Below are 25,079 nucleotides of genomic sequence, written 5' to 3' on the forward strand. Positions count from 1 at the left end.
ACGACATTGCCATGTCCACATAGTTCAAGAAACAGAACTACTAGTGATCTTGCATTCCAATCGTCTAACGTTTTCTATGCGTCCAATTTTTATAGAAAACTCCGACCAGGGACTATTTTATACCTTTGACATTCAAGTTCACTTGATAGACATTTCTTAGTCACAGGACTGGTCCTGACAGTCTATCTTGAATATATCGTCAAATTGAAGGGACTCATCATTTAATAAACCACAAATTAAATGGAAAAATTAATTCTATTCATTTATTGTGAATGATTAACCAATAATGTTTTACAAAGAATTAAACTCTAAAACTTTAAAACATTAAATAAGGACATCAAAGCCATTCTCCAATATGCTTGATTCCCATAGCTGCAGTGTGCGAGTTGTGCTTCGCCTGCGGTAGAGGTTTAGTCAATGGATCTGATATATTGTCATCAGTTCCAATCTTTCTTATCTCGACTTCTTTTCTTTCAACGAACTCTCGTAGAAGGTGAAATCTACGAAGTACATGCTTGACTCTTTGGTGGTGTCTAGGCTCCTTTGCCTGTGCAATAGCTCCGTTATTATCACAATACAGGGCTATTGGTCCTTTAATGGAGGGGACTATACCAAGTTCACCTATGAACTTCCTTAGCCATATAGCTTCCTTTGCTGCTTCATGTGCAGCAATGTACTCCACTTCAGTTGTAGAATCTGCAATGGTGATTTGCTTAGCACTTTTCCAGCTTACTGCACCTCCCTTGAGGCAGAAGACAAACCCAGACTGTGATCTGAAATCATCTTTGTCGGTTTGGAAACTTGCGTCCGTATAGCCTTTAACAATTAATTCATCATCTCCACCATAGACCAGGAAGTCATCTTTGTGCCTTTTCAGGTACTTCAGAATATTCTTGGCAGCTGTCCAATGTGCCTCTCCTGGATCTGACTGGTATCTGCTCGTAGCACTGAGTGCGTACGCAACATCCGGGCGTGTACATATCATAGCATACATTATTGAACCAATCAATGATGCATACGGAATCCCATTCATTCGTCTACGCTCATCAAGTGTTTTTGGGCACTGAGTCTTGCTTAGAGTCATTCCATGAGACATGGGTAGGTAGCCTCGCTTAGAGTCTGCCATCTTGAACCTATCAAGTACTTTATTGATATAAGTGCTTTGACTAAGTCCAATCATCTTTTTAGATCTATCTCTGTAAATCTTGATGCCCAATATGTACTGTGCTTCTCCTAGATCCTTCATCGAAAAGCATTTCCCAAGCCAAATCTTGACAGAGTTCAACATAGGAATGTCATTTCCGATAAGTAATATGTCATCGACATATAATACTAGGAAAGCAATTTTGCTCCCACTGACCTTCTTGTATACACAAGATTCTTCATCAAAACGTATATTCCAGCTCCTTGATGCCTGCTTCAATCCGTAGATTGATTTCTTTAGCTTGCATACCTTTTTAGCATTCTTTGGATCCTCAAAACCTTCAGGTTATGTCATAAACACAGTTTCTGTTAAAATGCCGTTTAAGAAGGCGGTTTTTACATCCATCTGCCATATTTCGTAATCGTAATATGCAGCGATTGCTAACATTATCCGAATAGACTTTAGCGTTGCAACTGGTGAAAAGGTTTCATCGTAATCCACACCGTGGACTTGCCTGTAACCTTTTGCTACCAATCTAGCTTTGAAAACTTCAAGTTTCCCATCCTTGTCCTTTTTTAGTTTGAAAACCCATTTGCTTCCAATGGCTTGGTAGCCATCTGGCAAATCGACCAAATCACATACTTGGTTTTCAAACATGGAGTTTAATTCAGATTGCATGGCTTCATGCCATTGCTTGGAGCTAGGGCTCGTCATAGCTTGTTTGTAAGTCGCAGGTTCATCACTTTCAAGTAATAGAACATCATAACTCTCGTTCGTCAAAATACCTAAGTACCTTTCCGGTTGAGATCTATATCTCTGCGATCTACGCGGGGTTACATCTCTAGATTGACCATGATTCTCACCAGATACTTCTAAAGATCTCTGAGTTTCATCCTGAATGTCATCTTGAGCATTCTCTAGAGTTTGTTGTTCGACTCGAATTTCTTCGAGGTCTACTTTTCTCCCACTTGTCATTTTGGAAATGTGATTCTTTTCCAAAAGATACCATCTCGAGCAACAAACACCTTGTTCTCAGATGTATTGTAGAAGTAATACCCCTTTGTTTCCTTTGGATAGCCCACAAGGATACATTTGTCAGATTTTGGATGAAGTTTGTCTGAAATTAATCGCTTGACGTATACTTCACATCCCCAAATCTTAAGAAAAGACACATTTGGAGGCTTTCCAAACCATAACTCATATGGAGTCTTTTCAACAGCTTTAGACGGAGCTCTATTTATAGTGAGTGCAGCTGTATTTAGTGCATGTCCCCAAAATTCTATTGGAAGTTCGGCCTGACCCATCATTGACCTAACCATGACTAGCAAGGTTCTGTTCCTCCGTTCCGACACACCGTTTCATTGTGGTGTTCCAGGAGGAGTCAATTCTGATAGAATTCCACATTCTTTCAGATGGTCATCAAATTCATAGCTCAGATATTCACCGCCTCTATCAGACCGCAGTGCTTTAATCTTCTTGCCTAATTGATTCTCTACTTCACTCTGAAATTCCTTGAATTTGTCAAAGGATTCAGACTTATGCTTCATTAGGTAGACATAACCATATCTACTGAAGTCATCAGTGAAAGTGATAAAGTAGCTGAAACCACCCCTAGCATTTGTACTCATTGGTCCACATACATCTGTATGGATTAAACCCAATAGTTCAGTTGCTCTTTCTCCAATTTTAGAGAAAGGTTACTTTGTCATTTTGCCAAGTAAACATGATTTGCAATTACAATAATCCTCTAAGTCAAATGGTTCTAGAATTCCTTCCTTTTGAAGTCTTTCCATGCGTTTCAAGTTAATATGGTCTAACCGACAATGCCACAGATAGGTGAGATCTGAATCATCCTTTTTGGCCTTTTTGGTATTTATGTTATAAACTTGTTTGTCGTGATCTAATAAATAAAGTCCATTGAAAAATCTAGCAATCCATAAAACATCTCTTTAAAATAAAACAAACAACTATTGTCTTTTATTAAAAAGGAAAATCCCTTAGCATCTAAGCAATAAACAGAAATGATGTTTTTAGTAAGACTTAGAACATGGAAACACTATTCCAGTTCCAAAACTAACCCAGAGGGCAACGACAAATAATAAGTTCCTACAGCTAATGCAGCAATCCGTGCTCCATTTCCCACTCGTAGGTCGACTTCACCCTTGCTTAACTTTCTACTTCTTCTTAGTCCCTGTGGATTGGAACATAAGTGTGAGCCACAACCTGTATCTAATACCCAAGAAGTTGAATTAGCAAGTATACAGTCTATAACGAAAATACCTGAAGATGGATCGACTGTTCCGTTCTTCTGATCTTCCTTTAGCTTCAAGCAATCTCTCTTCCAATGCCCCTTCTTCTTGCAGTAGAAGCATTCAGATTCAGAAGTGGGTTGTGAAGGAAATAATGCCCTTGGTCCAAGTATGCATTCTATGTTAAGTCTAATAAATGCGGTTCAGTATTAATTAACAAGTTAATAATTCAGTGAGATCAAGTGAGCTGAATGCCTAGCTAGAGGCCGCTTCAGTTCAAGTGGAATTAATGATATTAATCCACAGCTTACTCTTGACTGAACCCGTAGGGTCACACAAATAGTACGTAAACGGATCAAGTATTTAATGGCATTAAATACTCAATCTATGAATATTCGGAACCGACGGATCTTGGTTTCAGTGGGAGCTAAGATCGTCACAGGCAAGAAATGAATACTCCGGAAACGATGATATTGCCGGAAACGGAAATATGGATCGTATCGGAAATATAAATATTATCCAAGTCGTAGATGTTGCCGGAAACGGAAACATGGTACGTATAGGAAAATATTATCGGAAATGGAAATATTGCCAGAATCGGAAATATTGCCGGAAACGGAAATATTGTCAGAATCGGAAATATTACCGGAATCGGAAAATAATTCCGGAAACGGAAATATTAAATATTTGTTCGAAACGGAAATTAATTCCGGAATCGGAAATATTAAATATTGTTCGTATCGGAAATGAATTCCGGAATCGGAAAATTTAATCGGAAGCGCATCGTACGAATAAGCATCGGACGAGGCCTGCCGGACGAGGCCCAGCACGAAGCCAGGCCATCGCCCAGCAAGCCAAGCGCGCCGCACAAACAGCCACGCCAGGCCCAGCGCAAGGCCAGGCCCAGCAGGCTGCGCAGCGCGCACAACGCGCGTAGCACGCACAGCGCGCGCAGCACGCAAGCACGCGCAGCGCGCAGCGCGCGCGGGCGCTGCGTGGGCTGCTGCTCGCGCGCACGCATGGGGCCCATCGTGGCTGCCGTGCGTGTGTGTGCAAGTGTTTGTGTTCGTGCACGTTTCCTAAAACATGCAGAGTTCGGTTAATGATTAAATTCCTAATTCTAATTGATAAATTAATTAAATTAGAGTTCTTGTAGAATTCTAGGTTTAATTAATTTGTATCTGAATAGGATTCCAATTCCCTTTCCATACCCCTATAAATATGAGGCTAGGGCTCACAATTTATAACAAGTTTAAAAGTATTCAAAGTGAGTTTTGAGAGAAAAATTCAGTCACACATTTGCCTATAAAGTGCCGAAAATAATAGTACCTTAAGGGCGATTCTAGTTGGTCAATCTTAAGGCGGATCCGGACGTGCTGTGGACTATCTACGGAGGGACGACACTTGGAGTCCTAAAGACTTGTTCTTGTTCGGTTCGGGCGCAGCTAGGGAAGGCACGCAACAAAGAGTATGCATCTAAATTATGCTATATGATTATGTGTAAATAATATGTTGTCCTGGGTTTTATGGTTGTTTCCGCATGATCTATGTAATGTCATATGTATCATAACCTAACAGTGGTATCACGAGCCCCTTATTATTTTCATAATCTAAATTGCATGAACATGGTTAAATATTACAAATTTGCAAGAATTAAAAGGGGTGATTAATTTTCGTAATTGTTAATTAATTGCAAATTGCGTTTATTTAATTATACGTACGCAGTTTTTCGGTAGTTTCTTCGTTACTCATCCGAATTGAGTGATTTTTGTGTCAATTCCGCATGTAAAAGGCATTCTAAAATTTTGGCAAAAATAGTATTTTTCTGCCGAACCCAGAATTCTCAAATTCGAAGCCTAACTATGACTTTTCGAAGGTTTTAGTTTTTCGAATGCAAAATTTCGTAAATTTAAGATGTTAAATTAAATATTTGCGATTCTTGTTGATAAATCTTGAATTTTTGATTGACCTACTGCATATGTTTAACAAGTTTGAATGCCTAGTCTTGTTAATTATGCAATCTAATTTGTAATTATGATTAATTTGTTGAAAATTAGAATAATTTAGAATTAATTTGATTTTCATAATTAATTATAATTTAATTAGAAACCTATGATTAAAAACCACTATAAAAATCGTAAATTTATCATAAATTTTAAATTTTTATGACCTAGACTTGAATCCATAACAATCGGAAATCAATTGGATAATAAATTTTCGATTTTTCGCCCTAAAATTATGAAATTAATATTATTTATTAATTTGTCATTAATTTTAAATATAAATTTTAAATTTTATGCGATTCGTTCATAAAACTTGCACGCACGAAGCAATGGACGCTTCGTGTTACCCTTAAGGGGTGTTGTATAATGCGGGCATGCGACGACGAGCAAGGGAGCTCGTCGCCCGTGCGGCACGAATGCAATGAGCAAGGGCGTAGTGCACGAGCACAAGGCAGCAGCCCTGCCTTGTGTCGTGTGCCACGAGCAATGAACGAATGGGCATGGGCGAAGGGCGAGCCAAGGCAGTCGCGTGTGGGCAGCAAGCGAGCTGCGCCACAACGCGCGCTGCCTCGCACAAGAGCGCGCAGCCTCGCGCGCAGCATTACTCGCGCGCACAGCGTGCCACGAGCGCTGCGCCCAGCATTACTCGCGCGCACAGCGAGCAATGTCGCCCGCCCAGCGAGCGATGTCGCCCGCCCAGCGAGCGATGTCTCGTGCCCAGCGAGCGATGGCTCGCGCGCCCAGCGAGCGATGTCGCGCGCCCAGCGAGCGATGGCTCGCGCGCCCAGCGAGCGATGTCGCGCGCGCACTGCGAGCGATAGCTCGCGTGCGATGAGCGCTGGCGCGCGCAGCGAGCACCAATGCGTGCGGAGGCTTGCGATGGGGATGCAGCAGCTATGCGACGAGCGCATGGGCTGCGCGCACATGGCCAGCAATGGCTGTGTGCGTGCGGCCCATGGGCGTGCAATGCGTAGGGTGTTTGCGTTACGATTAGATCGTTTTGAATGTTTAATTTGAAAATTTCAGTTCACGTAATTTTAATTAATTTTAAAATTAATAATTTAAATTATTTTCTTGGATTTTAATTTTGAATATTATAATTATAATAAATTTTATTTATTCTAATTATTTTACTAAAATTAAAATCATGAATTAATTTAAATACGACTGAAATTAAATTAAATTTTTGGATTCAATTATAAATTGATATGAGCTTTAAATTTTAATTAAATTTGTATGTTTCCGGTTGGACTAGAAATACATTTTTATGTTTAAAATTAGTAAAGCATATAAATTTATTGGTTTAAGTGGGAGCGCTTTTTAGTCATAAACTCTTGATTAGGTCTACAAATCCTTAAGGTTAAAACAACTTGATTAGAATTAATAAGGACTGAATAATTGGTAGATTATTGGTGCCCTTGATTAATTGCTGCAAATGTTTACGTGATGCATAATGTGTTTTACTAACCAGCTATGTGGGCCATTCATGATAATGAATGGGTGAATGGTATATATTGTATATGTACTGTTTTGCAGGTTATGAAGTGACTAGTATGGCCCAAATAGGATAGAAAATATGGTCTGCGTACCATTAATTTGAATGTAATTGGTCTAAAGTACCAAAGTTGTTTTTCAATTCAAATATGGTCTGCGTACCATCAAATAGTTGTAATTAGTTATAGCTTATCCTATTTGAAGAAAATGGTGCCTCCCACGGAGATTTTCAAGACGGACTTTGAAGTTAAAGCTTCAAGATGAAGTCGGGCCATACTAGATCACAAATATCTTATGCATGTTTTAAGTTATTTATTGCTTTTAAATATGTCTTAAAATGCATGAGATCAAAAGCTTGATTATGTTGCATGATTAAGGATTTTAGTTCACTTAAAATCTAACCAACATAGTAAGAGCCTTAAGTTCCAAACTTAAAAATTGAGTTAAAAGGTGCCATGCCAAAATATACACTTGCTTGGATATCCTTTACATCAATCTAGTAATAGTTTTCGCTCAGCGAGGTGTTACTTATTGGTCCTAAAGGGGCAAGGTACACAAATAATTGTGAGTACATGTTAGTTTTGGTGAAACTCAACGATATAAGTAAGGAGTCCTTTTATGTCGTGGCAAATTCGATAGGTTTACCTAATAAGTTCTTAGACGTACCTATCAACCAAGAATAGTTTCTAGACTATTAGCAAAAGGCTTTTGCTTACCTAAGATGTTCTAGAATTAAGTCGACAAACTGTGCTTAGTTCTTCAATGATTTTAGGATCTTGGAATCATTTTATTCACACCTGCCGGAACACATAATTTGAATAAAATGCTTAATAAACATTGAATTATGCATGTATGCTAGAATTTAAGTTTATTAAGAGAAACTGTGAATGGTTATTTATTTGTTTATTCTTTTCAATTGTAGTTTTTAATATGGCAAACAACAATTGATTCAACATTCGATCAATTCTCGAAAAGGAGAAGTTGAACGGGAAAAACTTCCTTGACTGGCAAAGGAACTTGCAAATAGTTCTTATGCAGGAAGAAAAGGAGTATGTCCTAGATGAGGCGATGCCCGAAGCTGCAGGCGACGGGGTCACTCAGGCAGCCCTCAATCGTTGGATTGATGCCAACAAGGATGTGAAATGTCTAATGCTCGCCACCATGAGTGCGGATCTGCAGAAAACGTTCATCAACTCAGATGCTTTCACAATCATCAGTGAGTTGAAGAACATGTTCCAAGATCTGGCTCGAGTCGAAAGATTCGAGACTCATAGGCAAATTCTTGAGACCAAGCTTAAGAAAGGCGAGCCTGTAAGTCCACATGTTCTCAAAATGATTGGACTCATTGAGAATATGAGTCGGCTGGATCAGCAATTTTCTCAGGAAATGGCTATAGACACCATCCTCCATTCTCTTCATAGCGGGTATGATCAGTTCAAACTGAACTACAGTATGAATAGTCTGGACAAAACGCTCACTGAGCTTCACGGTATGCTGAAGACCGCTGAAAAGACGCTCAAAAGTGATAAGCAGGATGTGCTTATGGTGCGTGGGGGCAAGTTCAAGAAATCTGGAAAGAAGAGGAATGCTAAGAAAGGTGGCAACAAGGCCAGCCCAACTAAGCAAATTGGCGCCAAATCTGCAAAGAGGAAGGTCAGTCAACCCACTTCTGAATCCGAATGCTTCTACTGCAAGAAGAAGGGGCATTGGAAGAGAGATTGCTTGAAGCTAAAGGAAGATCAGAAGAACGGAACAGTCGTTCCATCTTCAGGTATTTTCGTTATAGACTGTATACTTGCTAATTCAACTTCTTGGGTATTAGATACAGGTTGTGGCTCACACTTATGTTCCAATCCACAGGGACTAAGAAGAAGTAGAAAGTTAAGCAAGGGTGAAGTCGACCTACGAGTGGGAAATGGAGCACGGATTGCGGCATTAGCTGTAGGAACTTACTATTTGTCGTTGCCCTCCGGGCTAGTTTTGGAACTGGAAGAATGTTTCCATGTTCCAAGTCTTACTAAAAACATCATTTCAGTTTCTTGCTTAGATGCTAAGGGATTTTCCTTTATAATAAAAGACAATAGTTGTTCGTTTTATTTTAAAGAGATGTTTTATGGATCTGCTAGATTAGTCAATGGACTTTATTTATTAGATCACGACAAACAAGTATATAACATAAATACCAAAAAGGCCAAAAAGGATGATTCAGATCTCACCTATCTGTGGCATTGTCGATTAGGCCATATAAACTTGAAACGCTTAGAAAGACTTCAAAAGGAAGGAATTCTAGAACCATTTGACTTAGAGGATTATGGTAAATGCGAATCATGTTTACTTGGCAAAATGACAAAGCAACCTTTCTCTAAAGTTGGAGAAAGAGCAAATGAACTATTGGATTTAATCCATACAGATGTATGTGGACCAATGAGTACAAATGCTAGAGGTGGTTTCAGCTACTTTATCACTTTCACTGATGACTTCAGTAGGTATGGTTATGTCTACCTAATGAAGCATAAGTCTGAATCCTTTGACAAATTCAAGGAATTTCAGAGTGAAGTAGAGAATCAATTAGGCAAGAAGATTAAGGCACTGCGGTCTGATAGAGGCGGTGAATATCTGAGCTATGAATTTGATGACCATCTGAAAGAATGTGGAATTCTATCAGAATTGACTCCTCCTGGAACACCACAATGGAACGGTGTGTCGGAACGGAGGAACAGAACCTTGCTAGACATGGTCAGGTCAATGATGGGTCAGGCCGAACTTCCATTAGAATTTTGGGGACATGCACTAAATACAGCTGCACTCACTATAAATAGAGCTCCGTCTAAAGCTGTCGAAAAGACTCCATACGAATTATGGTTTGGAAAGCCTCCAAATGTGTCTTTTCTTAAGATTTGGGGATGTGAAGTATACGTCAAACGATTAATTTCAGACAAACTTCATCCTAAATCTGACAAATGTATCCTTGTGGGCTATCCAAAGGAAACAAAGGGGTATTACTTCTACAATACATCTGAGAACAAAGTGTTTGTTGCTCGAGATGGTGTCTTTTTGGAAAAGGATCACATTTCCAAAATGACAAGTGGGAGAAAAGTAGACCTCGAAGAAATTCGAGTCGAACAACAAACTCTAGAGAATGCTCAAGATGACATTCAGGATGAGACTCAGAGATCTTTAGAAGAATCTGGTGAGAATCATGGTCAATCTAGAAATGTTACCCCGCGTAGATCGCAAAGATATAGATCTCAACCGGAGAGGTACTTAGGTATTTTGACGAACGAGAGCTATGACGTTCTATTACTTGAAAGTGATGAACCTGCGACTTACAAGCAAGCTATGACGAGCCCTAGCTCCAAGCAGTGGCAAGAAGCCATGCAATCTGAATTAGACTCCATGTCTGAAAACCAAGTATGGGATTTGGTCGATTTGCCAGATGGCTACCAAGCCATTGGAAGCAAATGGGTTTTCAAACTGAAAAAAGACAAGGATGGGAAACTTGAAGTTTTCAAAGCTAGATTGGTTGCAAAAGGTTACAGGCAAGTCCACGGTGTGGATTACGATGAAACCTTTTCACCAGTTGCAATGCTAAAGTCTATTCGAATAATGTTAGCAATCGCTGCATATTACGATTACGAAATATGGCAGATGGATGTCAAAACTGCTTTCTTAAACGGCGTTTTAACAGAAACTGTGTTTATGACACAGCCTGAAGGTTTTGAGGATCCAAAGAATGCTAAAAAGGTATGCAAGCTAAAGAAGTCAATCTACGGATTGAAGCAGGCATCCAGGAGCTGGAATATACGTTTTGATGAAGCAGTCAGTGACTTTGGTTTCATCAAGAACGCGGACGAATCTTGTGTATACAAGAAGGTCAGTGGGAGCAAAATTGCTTTCCTAGTATTATATGTCGACGACATATTGCTTATCGGAAATGACATTCCTATGTTGAACTCTGTCAAGATTTGGCTTGGGAAATGTTTTTCGATGAAGGATCTAGGAGAAGCACAGTACATATTGGGCATCAAGATTTACAGAGATAGATCTAAAAAGATGATTGGACTTAGTCAAAGCACTTATATCAATAAGGTGCTTGATAGGTTCAAGATGGCGGACTCCAAGCGAGGCTACCTACCCATGTCTCATGGAATGACTCTAAGCAAGACTCAGTGCCCAAAAACACCTGATGAGCGTAGACGAATGAATGGGATTCCATATGCATCATTGATTGGTTCAATAATGTATGCTATGATATGTACACGCCCAGATGTTGCGTACGCACTTAGTGCTACGAGCAGATACCAGTCAGACCCAGGAGAGGCGCATTGGACTGCTGCCAAGAACATTCTGAAGTACCTGAAAAGGCACAAAGATGACTTCCTGGTCTATGGTGGAGATGATGAATTAATTGTTAAAGGCTATACGGACGCAAGTTTCCAAACCGACAAAGATGATTTCAGATCACAGTCTGGGTTTGTCTTCTGCCTCAACGGAGGAGCAGTAAGCTGGAAAAGTGCTAAGCAAAGCACCATTGCGGATTCTACAACTGAAGCGGAGTACATTGCTGCACATGAAGCAGCAAAGGAAGCTATATGGCTAAGGAAGTTCATAGGAGAACTTGGTGTAGTCCCCTCCATTAAAGGACCAATAGCCCAGTATTGTGATAATAACGGAGCTATTGCACAGGCAAAAGAGCCTAGACACCACCAGAGAGTCAAGCATGTACTTCGTAGATTTCACCTTCTACGAGAGTTCGTTGAAAGAAAGGAAGTCGAGATAAGCAAAATTGGAACTGATGACAACATATCAGATCCATTAACTAAACCTCTGCCGCAGGCGAAGCACAACTCGCACACTGCAGCTATGGGAATCAAGCATATTGGAGAATGGCTTTGATGTCTCTGTTTAATGTTTTAAAGTTTTAGAGTTTAAATCTTTGTAAAACATTATTGGTTAATCATTCACAATAAATGAAAAGAATTAATTTTTCCATTTAATTTGTGGTTTATTAAATGATGAGTCCCTTCAATTTGACGATATATTCAAGATAGACTGTCAGGACCAGTCCTGTGACTAAGAAATGTCTATCAAGTGAACTTGAATGTCAAAGGTTGAAAATGGTCCCTAGTCGGAGTTTTCTATAAAATTGGACGCATAGAAAACGTTAGACGATTAGAATGCAAGATGACTAGTAGTTCTGTTTCTTGAACTATGTGGACATGGCAATGTTATAATCATTTGCATAGATACTTACTTTGGGAAGACTAGTATCGGACAAGACCTATGAAACTTTACTGTAAGAGATGAAAGTCTGTCATAAGTAAATTTCATTAAATTATTAGACACTAAATCCTCAATACCTGAGTGATTTGAGATTACTTGTTTGAGAACTGGTTGCTTTGACGTTGACCAACCGTCGCACCGTAAAAGGAGGCTATAAAGGCAACGCTCAGGTAATCACCTATCAAACGAAGTCTAATCTCAAGATTGCAAGATTGGGATTGTCCTCCCATAAATCGGGATGAGATGCTTAAAAGTTGTACAAGGCCACTCGGTGAGCTAGAAACTGTGAAATGCATGGCCGTGCTCGGATGAATCATAGGCTATGATTATCTGTTTATTTGATCAGTTGAACTCTGAAACCGAGGAACACCTCTGGACGTAATAAGGATGACAACTCTTACCTTATGTTCAAGAGCAAGCATCGAGCGACAAAGGAATTAGGAAATGCACACTTGTCCCTAAGGACAAGTGGGAGACTGAAGGAAATAATGCCCTTGGTCCAAGTATGCATTCTATGTTAAGTCTAATAAATGCGGTTCAGTATTAATTAACAAGTTAATAATTCAGTGAGATCAAGTGAGCTGAATGCCTAGCTAGAGGCCGCTTCAGTTCAAGTGGAATTAATGATATTAATCCACAGCTTACTCTTGACTGAACCCGTAGGGTCACACAAATAGTACGTAAACGGATCAAGTATTTAATGGCATTAAATACTCCATCTATGAATATTCGGAACCGACGGATCTTGGTTTCAGTGGGAGCTAAGATCGTCACAGGCAAGAAATGAATACTCCGGAAACGATGATATTGCCGGAAACGGAAATATGGATCGTATCGGAAATATAAATATTATCCAAGTCGTAGATGTTGCCGGAAACGGAAACATGGTACGTATAGGAAAATATTATCGGAAATGGAAATATTGCCAGAATCGGAAATATTGCCGGAAACGGAAATATTGTCAGAATCGGAAATATTACCGGAATCGGAAAATAATTCCGGAAACGGAAATATTAAATATTTGTTCGAAACGGAAATTAATTCCGGAATCGGAAATATTAAATATTGTTCGTATCGGAAATGAATTCCGGAATCGGAAAATTTAATCGGAAGCGCATCGTACGAATAAGCATCGGACGAGGCCTGCCGGACGAGGCCCAGCACGAAGCCAGGCCATCGCCCAGCAAGCCAAGCGCGCCGCACAAACAGCCACGCCAGGCCCAGCGCAAGGCCAGGCCCAGCAGGCTGCGCAGCGCGCACAACGCGCGTAGCACGCACAGCGCGCGCAGCGCGCACAGCGCGCGCAGCACGCAAGCACGCGCAGCGCGCAGCGCGCGCGGGCGCTGCGTGGGCTGCTGCTCGCGCGCACGCATGGGGCCCATCGTGGCTGCCGTGCATGTGTGTGCAAGTGTTTGTGTTCGTGCACGTTTCCTAAAACATGCAGAGTTCGGTTAATGATTAAATTCCTAATTCTAATTGATAAATTAATTAAATTAGAGTTCTTGTAGAATTCTAGGTTTAATTAATTTGTATCTGAATAGGATTCCAATTCCCTTTCCATACCCCTATAAATATGAGGCTAGGGCTCACAATTTATAACAAGTTTAAAGGTATTCAAAGTGAGTTTTGAGAGAAAAATTCAGTCACACATTTGCCTATAAAGTGCCGAAAATAATAGTACCTTAAGGGCGATTCTAGTTGGTCAATCTTAAGGCGGATCCGGACGTGTTGTGGACTATCTACGGAGGGACGACACTTGGAGTCCTAAAGACTTGTTCTTGTTCGGTTCGGGCGCAGCTAGGGAAGGCACGCAACAAAGAGTATGCATCTAAATTATGCTATATGATTATGTGTAAATAATATGTTGTCCTGGGTTTTATGGTTGTTTCCGCATGATCTATGTAATGTCATATGTATCATAACCTAACAGGTTGACTGACCTTCCTCTTTTCAGATTTGGCGCCAGCTGGTTGCTTAGTTTGGCTGGCCTTGTTGCCACCTTTCTTAGCATTCCTCTTCTTTCCAGATTTCTTGAACTTGCCCCCACGCACCATAAGCACATCTTGCTTATCACTTTTGAGCGTCTTTTCAGCGGTCTTCAGCATACCGTGAAGCTCAGTGAGCGTTTTGTCCAGACTATTCATACTGTAGTTCAGTTTGAACTGATCATACCCGCTATGAAGAGAATGGAGGATGGTGTCTACAGCCATTTCCTGAGAGAATTGCTGATCCAGCCGACTCATATTCTCAATGAGTCCAATCATTTTGAGAACATGTGGACTTACGGGCTCGCCTTTCTTAAGTTTGGTCTCAAGAATTTGCCTATGAGTCTCGAATCTTTCGACTCGAGCCAGATCTTGGAACATGTTCTTTAACTCACTGATGATCGTGAAAGCATCTGAGTTGATGAACGTTTTCTGCAGATCTGCACTCATGGTGGCGAGCATTAGACATTTCACATCCTTGTTGGCATCAATCCAACGATTGAGGGCTGCCTGAGTGACCCCTTCGCCTGCGGCTTCGGGCATCACCTCTTCCAGGACATACTCCTTTTCTTCCTGCATAAGAACTATTTGCAAGTTCCTTTGCCAGTCAAGGAAGTTTTTCCCGCTCAACTTCTCCTTTTCGAGAATTGATCGAATGTTGAATGAATTGTTGTTTGACATAATTAAAACTACAATTGAAAAGAATAAACAAATAAATAGCCATTCATAGTTTCTCTTAATAAACTTAAATTCTAGCATACATGCATAATTTAATGTTCATTAAGCATTTTATTCAAGTTATGTGTTCCGGCAGGTGTGAATAAAATGATTCCAAGACCCTAAAATCCATTGAAGAATTAAGCACATTATGTATTTAGACTCAATTCTAAAATCTTTTAGGTAAGCAAAAGCCTTTTCCTAATAGTCTAGAAACTACTCTTGGTTGATAGGTACGTCTAAGAACTTATTAGGTAAACCTATCGATTTTGCCACGACATAAAAGGACTCTTTACTTATATCGTCGAGTTTCACCAAAACTAACATGTACTTACAATTATTTGTGTACCTTGCCCCTTTAGGACCAATAAGTAACACCTCGCTGAGCGAAAACTATTACTAGATTGATGTAAAGGATATCCAAGCAAGTGTTTATTTTGGCATGGCACCTTTTAACTCAATTTTTAAGTTTGGAACTTAAGGCTCTTACTACGTTGGTTAGATTTTAAGTGAACTAAAATCCTTAATCATGCAACATAATCAAGCCACAAACTCATGCATAATTAAGACATATTTAAAGCAATAAATAACTTAAAGCATGCATAAGATAAATGTGATCTAGTATGGCCCGACTTCATCTTGAAGCTTCAACTTCAAAGTCCGTCTCGAAAATGGTAACTTCGTCTTGAATTTCACCGTGGGAGGCGCCATTTTCTTCAAATAGGATAAGCTATAATTAAACTAATTACAACTATTTGATGGTACGCATACCATATTTAAATTGAAAAACAAATTTGGTGCATTAGACCAATTACATTCAAATTAATGGTACGCAAACCATATTTTCTATCCTATATGGGCCATACTAGTCACTCCATAACCTGCAAAACAGTACATATACAATATATACCATTCACCCATTCATTATCATGAATGGCCCACATAGCTGGTTAGTAAAACACGTTATGCATCACATAAATATTTGCAGCAATTAATTAAGGGCACCAATAATCTACCAATTATTCAGTCCTTATTAATTCTAATCAAGTTGTTTAACCTTAAAGGATTTGTAGACCTAATCAAGAGTTTATGACTAAAAATGCTCCCACTTAAACCAATAAATTCATATGCTTTACTAATTTTAAACATAAAAATGTATTTCTAGTCTAACCGGAAACATACAAATTTAATTAAAATTTAAAGCTCATATAAATTTATAATCGAATCCATTAATTTAATTTATTTCAGTTGAATTAAACGAATTTAAATTAATTAAAGATTTAATTTTAGTATAATAATTAGTATAAATAAAATTTATAATAATTATAATATTCAAAATTGAAATCCAAGAAAACAATTTAAATTACGAATTTTAAAATTAATCAAAGCGTATCAATCGGGTCAAGAAGAGGCCATGGGCTTGCGCCCATGCCCCGTCGAGTCCTCGCGGCAGCATCGCCCCTCACGAGTGATCGCACAGCAAGGCACAAGCAGCTGCCACGCGCAAACGCAGCAAGCCGAGCCACGCTTGCGCGCAGCATCGCTCGCTGCTTCGTAGCGCAGCAGTTGCTTGGCGAGGCTGGGCGAGGCAGCGCTCGTTGCTGCGAGGCACCCCTCGCTGCCCGCGCGCGCGCCTGCCTTACTCGCTCGCCTTGCTTTTTCGCCCATCCGCCCATGCATCATCGCAGCACTCGACGCAAGGCAGGGCTGCTGCCTTGTGCTCGCGTGCTACTCGCCTTGCTCGCTGCATTCGTACCGCATGGGCGACGAGCTCCCTTGCTCGTCGTCGCATGCCCGCACTATACAACACCTCTTAAGGGTAACACGTAGCGTCCATTGCTTTGTGCGTGCAAGTTTTATGAGCGAATTGCATAAAAATTAAAACTTTTATTTCCAAAATTAATGACAAATTAATAAATCATATTAATTTCATAATTTTAGGGCGAAAAAATCGAAAATTTATTAATCAATTAATTTCCGATTAACATGGATTCAAATCTAGGTCATAAAAATTTAAAATTTAACACAAATTAACAATTTTTATGGTGGTTTTTAATCATTGGTACCTAATTAAATTATTAATTAATTATGAAAATCAAATTAATTCTAAATTATTCGAATTTCAACAAATTAATCATAATTACAAATTAGGTTGTATAATTAACAAGGCTAGGCATTCAAACTTGTTAAACATATACAGTAGGTCAATCAAAAATTCAAGATTTATCAACAATAATCGCAAATATTTAATTTAACATCTTAAATTTACAAACTTTTGCGTTCGAAAAACTAAAACCTCCGAAAAGTCATAGTTAGGCTTCGAATTTGGGAATTCTGGGTTTCGGCGAAAATTTTAGAATGCCTTTTACATGCGGAATTGACACAAAAATCACTCGATTTGGTTGAGTAACGAAGAAACTGCCGAAAAACTGCGTACATATAATTAAATAAACGCAATTTGCAATTAATTAACAATTACGAAAATTAATCACCCCTTTTAATTCTTTGCAAATTTGTGAAATTTCACCATGTTTATGCAATTTAGGTTATGAAAATAATAAGAGGCTCGTGATACCACTGTTAGGTTATGATACATATGACAAAACATAAATCATGCGGAAAAACCATAAAGCCAGGAAAACATATTATTTACACATAATCATTTAGCATAGTTTAGATGCATACACTTTGTTGCGTGCCCTCCCTATCTGCGCCCGAACCGAACAAGAACAAGTCTTTAGGACTCCAAGTGTCGTCCCTCCGTAGATAGTCCACAGCACGTCCGGATCCGCCTTAAGCTTGACCAACTAGAATCGCCCTTAAGGTAGCTTAGGAATTTCGGCTATTTAGGTGCAAGTGTATGGCTGTTTTTCTTCAAAATCTTATCTTTAGAATACTTCAATTGTGTCTTTAAATTATGACCCTAGGCACCTATTTATAGAGGTATGGAAAAGGAATTATAATCCTACTAGGATTTGGATTTATTAATTAGAATCCAACTTGAACTCTAAATAGTAAACTTAATCTATTAGGATTAGGATTTAATCAATACACGAATTCCGATAGGATTAGGATTCGTTACGAACATGAGCATCGTATGGCCACGAGCATTGCACCACCCGCGCAGGCCTTGCGGCCCACACGAGCGGTCGCTGCTCGCAGCCCAACAGCACGCTCAGCGTGCTCGCGCCAAGGCCTTGCTGGGCCTGGCCTTGCGCTGGGCCTGGCGAGGCTGTGGCACATGAAATATGCCCATCCCAAAGAATGCATGTGAGATAGAAGGATAGTACCGGATATGTCGTGGGAGCAAGTCTCGCAAAGAACCGGTAAAAACCGAACCAAACTCACCGAAAAATCGACGAACAAGGCAAATGGTGGAAAGCGTGAACCCACCTCAATGAAACCAAACCAAGAATATGCATAAAGGCCGCGGGGTGCCTCCCGATAGCGCTCGTTTAACGTCATTAGTTTGACGAATCCCCCCAAATTCATGGGGGGTCTTTGAGGTTCAAGGAAGCAAAGGAGCCAATAGGATCACCCATGTAATAGTGTTTGAAGCGATGACCATTCACTTTGAAGGAACCAGATTCATCATTCCGAATCTCGATTGCTCAATGCAGGGAGGCCCGAACAACATCGAATGGACCGCTCCACCGGGACTTGAGTTTTCCCGGGAACAACTTCAACCGGGAGTTATAAAGGAGGACTTTCTCCCCCTCTTTGAACTCTCTCTTTTCAATTCTAGCGTCATGATATTGTTTAGACCGGGCTTTGTAGATGCTCGCCGAGTCATAGGCATTCATGCGGAGCTCCTCTAGCTCATGGGGGTCAAGCAAGCGCCGCTCACCCGCACTAGTTAGTTCAAAATTCAGAGTTTTGATGGCCCACATGGCTTTATGATCAAGCTCTACCGGCAAGTGGCAATTCTTTCCATAAACAAGCTTGTAAGGAGTCATCCCTATCAGCGTTTTGAAAGCCGTTCTATATGCCCATAAGGCATCATCAAGCTTGATGAACCAATCCTTGCGGTTCTTGGCAACCGACTTTTCAAGAATAGACTTGATTTCCCGATTGGTAACTTCCACTTGGCCGCTAGTTTGAGGATGATAACCTACGCCCACCTTGTGATGAACACCATACTTCCGCAATAGGGTCTTGAACTTCCCATGGGAAAAGTGGGATCCTCCATCACTAATCAAGGCCCTAGGAACCCCAAAACGCGGAAAGATGATCTTCTTGAAGAGATTGATAACCACTTTGTGATTATTGGTGGGAGAGGCAATGGCTTCCGCCCACTTTGAAACATAGTCAACCGCCACAAGAATATAGAGATTGCCATAAGAAGAGGGGAAATGACCCATAAAGTCGATACCTCACACATCGAACACCTCCAACTCCAAGATAGGATTTTGTGGCATCTCATGTCTCTTGGAAATATTTCCCGTTCTTTGACAACGATCACAAGACTTGACAAATGCCCAAGCATCCCGAAAAAGGGTGGGCCACCACAACATACTTTGAAGGATCTTGGAAGCGGTTCTATCAGCTCCCATATGCCCACCACAAGGGGAAGAGTGGCACATACGAAGAACACTAGTGAACTCCTCATCCGGAACACACCTCCTTAAAAGGCCATCCGGGCACCGTCTCAACAATGTGGGCTCATCCCAAATATAGCGCCTAGCATCATACTTCAACTTGCGACGCTCTTGAGTTGTGAGATCTTCGGGGATTGCCCCACAAGCCAAATAATTCACTATGTCAACAAACCAAGGAAGAGATAAACTCCCAACCATGTACAAGGTATCATCTCGCAAAGCATCTTCAATTGGCACATCATCCGTAGCCTCACTCCCAAGTTCTAGCCTAGATAGGTGGTCAGCCACCACATTTTCGGCTCCTTTTTTATCTCGAATTTCGATGTCGAATTCTTGGAGGAGGAGCACCCAACGAATGAGTCTAGGTTTGGCCTCTTTCTTTTCCATAAGATATCGAATTTCCGCGTGATCCGTGTACACAATAGTCTTCGAACCCAGCAAATAAGTCCTAAACGTTTCAAAGGCATGCACAATGGCGAGAAATTCCTTCTCGGTCGTAGTGTAGTTGGCTTGTGCTTGATTAAGAGTCTTAGACATATAGTAGATCACATAAAGATTTTTGTCCTTTCGTTGACCAAGGACTCCCCCAACCGAGAAATTACTTGCATCACACATCAACTTGAAAGGAAGAGACAAATCTGGAGCTTGAACTATAGGAGTGGAAATAAGGGCACTCTTGATTGTGTTGAAGGCCTTGAGACATGCGGCATCAAAGTGAAAGTCACACTCCTTTTGGAGGAGGTTGGTGAGAGGCCGAGCAATCAATGAAAAATCTTTAATGAACCGCCTATAGAATCCGGCATGCCCAAGAAAGGACCGAATCCCCTTATCATTGACCGGGGGAGGTAGCTTCTCTATGACCTCGATTTTCTCTCTATCTACCTCAATAGCACGGTTAGAGACCTTGTGCCCGAGAACAATTCCTTCCTCCACCATGAAGTGGCATTTTCCCCAATTGAGCGCCAAGTTAACCTTTTCACACCTCTCAAGACACTTTCCGAGATTGATGAGGCACTCATCATAAGTGGCACCCCTCACCGAAAAGTCGTCCATGAAAACTTCCATTTCTTCCTCGAGCATGTCACCCAAAAATACTCATCATGTACCTTTGGAACGTCCCTAGGGCATTGCAAATCCCGAAAGGCATCCTCCTATAGGCAAATGACCCATAAGGGCAAGTAAATGCAGTTTTCTCTTGCTCTTCCGGATTTATGGGGATTTGGAAGAACCCGGAAAAGCCATCAAGAAAGCTAAAATACTTATGTTTGGTTAGCCGTTAAGAATTTGATCAATAAATGGTAAAGGGAAGTGGTCTTTTTTAGTGGAAAGATTGAGTTGGCGGTAGTCGATGCACATGCGCCACCCGGTTACCGTCCGGGTGGAAATGAGCTCTCCATGTGCATTCTTTACTACCGTCATCCCACCTTTCTTGGGGACAACATGGACCGGGGAAACCCATCGACTATTTGAAATAGGATAGATGATCCCGGCCGCCAAAAGTTTCATGATTTCCTTCTTAACCACCTCTCCCATAGGTGGATTAAGTTTTCGTTGCCTTTCACGATGTGGGACGGCATTGTCCTCAAGCTCGATATGATGCATGCAAAGTGTTTGGATAACACCTTTCAAATCGCCAATGGTGTAGCCCAAAGCCCTTTGATGACGTTTCAAAACATTAGTGAGCTTGAGCACTTGCTCGTCGTCCAAAGAAGAGTTGGTAATAACGGGGTAAGAAGAATTTGGACCGAGAAAGACGTACCTTAAGCTCGAAGGTAGAGGTTTGAGCTCTACCTTAGGAGCTTCCTTACCGATTCGGCATTCATGATTATCCGAAGCTTCATTTCGATCAAGCACAATCAAGCATTGCTCCGATTGAGCGCAAGGTGAGGTAGAATCCAATAGTTCCTTGTAGTTGGCCTCTTCAACCCCTAAATCACCTAAGCCTTCTCTATTCAAAAGAGCAAACTCAAGTGGATCTTTAGTAGTGAGAAAGTGCTCATGCATGTCATACACTAAAGGATCAAAAGAGTCGACCAAGAAATATTTCTCATTAGTAGAACTAGGATAACTCATGGTCTTATTCAAGTCAAAAAACAAAGTATCCTTCCCAACTTTCAAAGTAATTTTCCCTTGCTTGACATCAATAATGGCCCCCGCCGTGGCCAAAAATTGGCGACCAAGAATGATAGGGACATGAACGTCCTCATCTATGTCTAGGACCACAAAATCGACGGGGATCACAAATCCACCAACTATCAAGGGTACATCCTCAATCTTGCCAATAGGGTATTTGACAGAACGGTCGGCAAGTTGCAATGTAATGTTGGTTGGGACAAGATCACCAACTTCAAGCTTGGCAAACACCGAATAAGGCATTAGACTAACACTATCACCCAAATCACACAAGGCATTTCTTATTTCAAGCTTCTTAATAGCACAAGGGATAGAGAAACTACCCGGGTCTTTGAGTTAGGTGGCATTTGGTTAAGAATAATAGCACTAAAATTTTCGGTGAGGTTCACCGTCTCCTTTACGTGGCAATCTCGCTTCCCACTCAAGATTTCGGTTGGCATTTGTTTCAACGCATCCGTAAAGGGGATAGTGATATGCAATTTTCGACGAACATCAAGGATTTTTGAAAATTGCACATCTAACTTGTGCCTTATTAATCTTTGGGGATAGGGAAGTTTAGGAGTAGGGAGAGGTAAAAGAGTTACCTCTTTTGGTATAGGAGTATCACCCACATCATCGATGGGAGGCTCCTCTTCTACCACATCATTTTCGCTTGACTCAACGATTCCCTCTTGATCCTTCCCATTGGACTTAGAAACCTTATTAGCTCTAGGAACATCATCTAAAATCCTCCCACTCCTTGTCACTATGGCATTCATTTGCTTTGGAACTTGATTTTGGGGTGGGAGACTAGTATGCGCATGATGTTCCTTAATGGTATTAGCAAGTTGAGCTAATTGGGTTTCAATCATCTTCAAGTGAGTATTGAATTGCTTAAATCCATCCTCAAACTCAATATTCTTCTTGGCTTGCGCCCCCACAAACGACTCCATGAGAGCCTCAAGGTTAGACTTGAGAGGCGGGAGCGGTGGAGGTGCATTGCCATAACCACTAAGGTTTTGTTGGAATTGGTTGCCATAGGTCCTCGGTCCATTGAATCCGGGAGGTGGAAATTGAGAAACACCATATGGACCTCCCGAGTTCAATGGATAACCCCCACTAGAGGCACCCCTAAATTCCCCATAAGAGTAGTTGTAACCCCCTCCACCTTGATGATTGGGATTATAACTACCTTGATTGTATTTGGCTTGATTGCCAAGATCATGAGATTGACCATAGGGTGCTTGGCCTTTATAGCCTTGCGCCCTATAGCCACCTCGGCCTTGACTATCATACCCACCTCCTTGGCCATAGCCTTGGTAGGATCCATACATAGGGGGCCCTCTAGGTGCTTGCCTAGCAAAGTTTTGATTATTGGGGTTATCATTTCTAGACCTCTCATTCAAAGCATGGGCATAATCCATATCAAAATCTCCTTCACAAGAAGGGCCATAATCCACATAAGACACATTATGCACCAAAGGACAAGCATTGGGGAAATGACCAAAATCTTGACAATTATCCCAAAAAGATGTGCCCGGAGGCATTGTGCAATAGGAACTAACCTTACTCTTCCCCTTGGTGAGAAGAGTAGCCGAAGGCGGTGGGATTGTTGATGGTGATGGTGGTTGACTTGGTGTGCTCTCTAGCTTTTCCAATCTCGAGCTAAGCTTCTCAGTGATCCTAGATTGTTCCATAGCATATACCGACCCTTTACCATCATCATTCCTACCCTTGCCATCGTAGTCCCTTGCACCAACATGCCAATCTTGATAATTTTGGACCACATCCTCAATTATCTCCTCAATTTGATCTTCGGTCTTGTTCATGATGGGACCACCCGCCCCCGCATCTAGACTCGTCTTGGAGGTCGGGCTCAACCCCAAATAGAAGGTTTGGAGTAGCAACCACTTAGGGATCCCATGGTGAGGGCATTCCCTTTGGTATTCTTTGAATCGGTCCCAAGCTTCAAAAAGCGGTTCATCCCTCTTTTGCTCAAATGATTGAATTTTGTCACGATATTCCGCCGTCTTGCCATGAGAGTAAAACTTGCTAAAAAATGCGCTAGTCACCTCGTTCCAAGTGCGAAGTGAGTTGGTCTTGACCTCGTTGTCAACCCAATCACTAGCTCACCCTAGAAGGGAGAAACGGAATAGAGTCAACCGCACATAGTCCGAAGTCACACCATTGTGTTTGATTGTATCACAATAATGCTCGAATTGCTTTAGGTGCTCGTGTGGTGACTCGTTGCTCTTCCCACAAAAAGGGTGGCTTTTTGAACCAAGTTAATCAAAGCGGGTTTGATCTCAAAGTTATTTGCATTAGTTGTAGGAGCTTGGATACCGCATGTTGCTTCAATGCTCCCGGTATACCCAAATTCTTAACCGGGAGTGCCATGGTTACAAAGGCTTGCTCACTCTCTTCTTGTTCCACACCTACACTCAAGGATTCAAATCGGTTGTGGCCTGATGAGCGAGTTCGAACGCGCCTTAATCTCCTTAATGTCCTCTCCAATTCAAGGTCAAGAGGGTGGAGAGACCTTTGACGTGCACGACCCCTATCAAGCATACAAACTCAAAGAACACGTGAGTATTGCAAAGGAAAAGAAAGCAAACAAGAATGCAATATTTTTGCATTTTTCTAATGGTAAACTAGTCTCAACAAAACTCAATAACAACTATCGTTCCCCGGCAACGACGCCATTTTGATAGGGTGTTTTTCCGTCGTTGAAAAGAAAATCACTCGACCAAACAAAATTTATAAACCACTAACTAACAGGCTATATTGCTAAAGCGGCAAGTATAGGGATCGTCCCATAGAAACGGTGTGCATTGAGTCAAGGTGTTAAGCTAGTTTGGACAAAAGTTGGTTTGAATTATATTCTAAGAAAACTAAAGCTAACAATTAAACGAATTATCAATATTGGGAAATGCTAGGGAGTCGGGGATAGCCTAGGGAATTGGGGGAAACGATCTAAACAATCAAGCAATCATGATGATGCAACGACTTAGTGCATAGGGGAATAGAATCGAATGACGTGCCCGCCACCTCTCGGATGGGGCACGCGAAGTATCTAGTCTATGGAAGAGATTTCGCCTAATCCTAAACTAGACCACTTGCATATAATAGGAACTACTATTCACTTGCACAAATTAGGCTCACAATGTCTTGCCAAACCAAGCCTATGCAATCCAATCAAATCCAATCAAATAGTATTTGTAACTACCACTCAATTAGGCATGGATATCCTATCACCAAATAAAATTTAATTACATCAATCAATCAACATTCAACCATCAATTTCCCCTAATTAAGCCCCTAGATTCTCCCCTTTCCCTAACCTAAATCTACTCACTACACATACTTGAAACTAGGAAATTCATGAATTCTAGGCAAGCAATCATGTAATTGAAGGAGTAGAAGGAAAGAATCAAGAAGTTGAGCATTCAATTGCAAAATCAATTAAAGAATTGAGAATCAATGAAACTAAAATC

At 40.9% G+C, this 25,079-nt stretch overlaps 1 non-coding gene across 1 annotated transcript; it reads left to right on the forward strand.

The window, feature by feature from the left end:
* Nucleotides 1-23,502: 23,502 nt before the first annotated feature.
* On the forward strand, nucleotides 23,503-23,608 carry LOC130460367 (small nucleolar RNA R71). The gene has a single exon (XR_008920251.1). It is a non-coding gene; the product is annotated as a small nucleolar RNA R71 (small nucleolar RNA).
* Nucleotides 23,609-25,079: the final 1,471 nt, after the last annotated feature.

This window comes from Spinacia oleracea, chromosome 4 (genome assembly GCF_020520425.1).
Source record: "Spinacia oleracea cultivar Varoflay chromosome 4, BTI_SOV_V1, whole genome shotgun sequence".
NCBI lineage: Eukaryota > Viridiplantae > Streptophyta > Magnoliopsida > Caryophyllales > Amaranthaceae > Spinacia > Spinacia oleracea.